This window comes from Alexandromys fortis, unplaced genomic scaffold, assembly GCF_014885135.2.
Source record: "Alexandromys fortis isolate MF-2015 unplaced genomic scaffold, M_Fortis_MF-2015_v1.1 scaffold_716, whole genome shotgun sequence".
Classification (NCBI taxonomy): Eukaryota; Metazoa; Chordata; class Mammalia; order Rodentia; family Cricetidae; genus Alexandromys; species Alexandromys fortis.
The window spans coordinates 3,637-6,428 of NW_026068581.1; positions in this window are offsets into that span (position 1 = coordinate 3,637).

The following is a 2,792-nucleotide window of genomic DNA, read 5'->3' on the forward strand; positions in this document are numbered from 1 at the left end:
AAGATAAATATCATACTGCTATTTTCTTTTTTAAAGTAAATTACAAACATCATAATCCTCAAGAATGAAAATACTTTGTGTTTTATTCCTGATACAAAAGCAAAATTACATAGCTATTTTGTTGTTTTTAGATTGAAAAACTTGCCTAAAATTTCCCAAATTATGTAATATAATTTTTTTATTTTATATGAAACAATGTTTTAAATTTTCCTAATAATGTAGCATTAGAATTTGAACATAGCATTTTCTATAGAGCTATTTCTGGCATTTCTTTCAGGAATTTTTTTATTCTATAAAAATTTTTCTAAAGCAGTGTGTGCCCTAAATTTGGAGTCATCTCACTGGTACTTAAACATATATCTTTTGAATACTAGAGAAAACTGTGGTTCTTATGCTGTATTAAATAGTATATCTGTAAGGTCCTTTTAGTCCATGTCTATGACATGTTTGAATTTATTATTTTAAGGAGACTGTAATAATAAAATCATTTATTTAATAAATGAATACAAGGAGAAATCATAAAATATCCTTGCTTTATGTCTCTTACTAGTTACCTACAATCTGTGGTTACTGCTTTTTAAAGACACAAATCTAAATATTCAAAACTACCATTCATAAATGAGAAGTTGTATGAAACCTTTGTAATTTTAGGTCTAGGTAATATCACTTTCTGGAGTTGGGGTCCAGCTTCCACTGCATCTCCCCTCCCCACCTACCCTTTGAACCACACTGGATCTGAAAACCCCAGGCTTTAGCCCCACAGGGAACTTCCTTAGCTGTGTACATTGAGAGCTGTGCTGTTAGAGTTTCCTTTGTTCTGGGTCATAAGAAGCATGGTCTACAGCAACTTCCTGTAACTCACTAGAGTTCAAATTACCAGATCAAGAGTGGACTAGAAGCTAAACACAGACACACGCACACACACACACACACACACACACACACACACGCACACACACACACACGCACACGCACACACACACGCACGCACGCACACACACACACACACACACTCAATATATATGGACAAATGACTGACTTCCATGCTACAATCATCCCACAATGCATGCTGGTCTCCAGGCTCACTCAGTTCCTGTGACTCCTTTCAGCTTCTCTCCTTGGCCCTACTCTAAACTCCAGCTCATTGGTTTCCCTTTCCCAGCCTCTCATTCCTATTTAACCCTGCCATTTTGGCCATGTTCTCTCTTTATCTTCCTCTCTTGGTTCTCCTCTCTCACTCTCCTCTGCTCTTTATTCTCTCAAGGCCAAGTTGAATCTGCTGGCCAGGTTTAGTCTACTCCTTCCTCTCCCCACTGTGCCCTCTTCCAGATACCTCTGGCTGCTCTTCCTCATATCTACCATAAAACCTTCCCCTCAAACCTACAGGGAAATGGTCATGTCCTTACTTTATGCACTGACCAAACAAAAACTATGACTCATGACTTGTCATTTATTCCCTGTCCATTTCCTCTTCTTCGGCTATACCTAAGTATGGTATACTCCAATAGAGTTACAAACATAACAGAGGCTCCAAGCCTCTCCTCTTCTACAGAGAGCGAGCCACTGGGCAAACCAACATTAATGAGGATCAACTTCTCTGTGATTCCTCTGTGAATCTCCTCTCTGCTCTTTCAGTTTGATTGCATTAAATACATACCTATTTATCCCTCTTTCAGGAGCTCTGCAATGGCTTTGTCTTCAGCAAGCACACAGAAGACGTGGCAGTCTCTGCAGCACTAATCTCTGAGTGGAGTCTCAGCTACAGGAAGACAGAAGTTGAAACTAGAGAAGAAGAATTTCTGCTCTCGATTCTATGCTGTTCGCAATAAGCCCAATTATAACTGTTTCCCACTTGTCAGGTGGCTTGTTAACTTCACCCATTGGAGTAGAACAGCCACTCAGGAAGCACATGAAGTTCTTTGTCTCTCAGAGAAATGGAATCACAGATAGGAGGGGGGAATTGATACATGGGAGAAAGTGTAGGAAGAAGAAGCCTGCCTCCACCTTAGGCTTAAACGCCATCTTATAGTAAAGACGAAATAAATCCATTTCTGTTTATGGTTATGCCCACCTCTATCCTGAAGTACGAATGGTTCTGTACTGTCTGTTGCAGGAATGGGAATCATGTCTTAATTTCTAAACATTGTTTATAACCATCTTGCAACCTTACCTTTGTTTTAAAAAGGTTACATGGCTGTAGTGATATTTCATTTGTATTTTAATAAATAATGCTTGTCTGAAGATCAGAGAGTAAAGCAGCCACACTGTTCAGCCATACAGACCAAGCAGTGGTGACACACACCTTCAATCCCAGTAGCCACTCTAGTCAGCCATAGAGGCCAGGCGGTGGTTGTACAAACCTTTAATCCCAGCACTAGAGAGGAATATAAACAGGAGAAGACAGGTCTCAGCTCTGTCTCATTCTGAAGATTCCCGGAAGCGGGATTGCCATTTCAGTCTAAGGTAGAGGAAAGAGCCAGTTTCTGGCTGCTTTGCTTTTCCTATCTTCAGGTTGAACCACAATGTCTGTTTCTCAGTTTTTATTAGTCTTGCTACATATTATTACTACCTTTTGACTCCCTGTTGCTCATGACTACCTCAATATGCCTACATTGCAACCATGTTTTTGTTTAAGGAACCTGTGTAGCACTAATATGTAAGCTTATGTTCTGCTCCTGTAACCCCACCACTTTTGTCTGTCAAGTTCACCATTTGGTAACTCCCTTGATGTGGGAAACTCCCTTGTATGCCGTGATACCATTGGTTAATAAAGAAGCTGCTTTGGACCTATT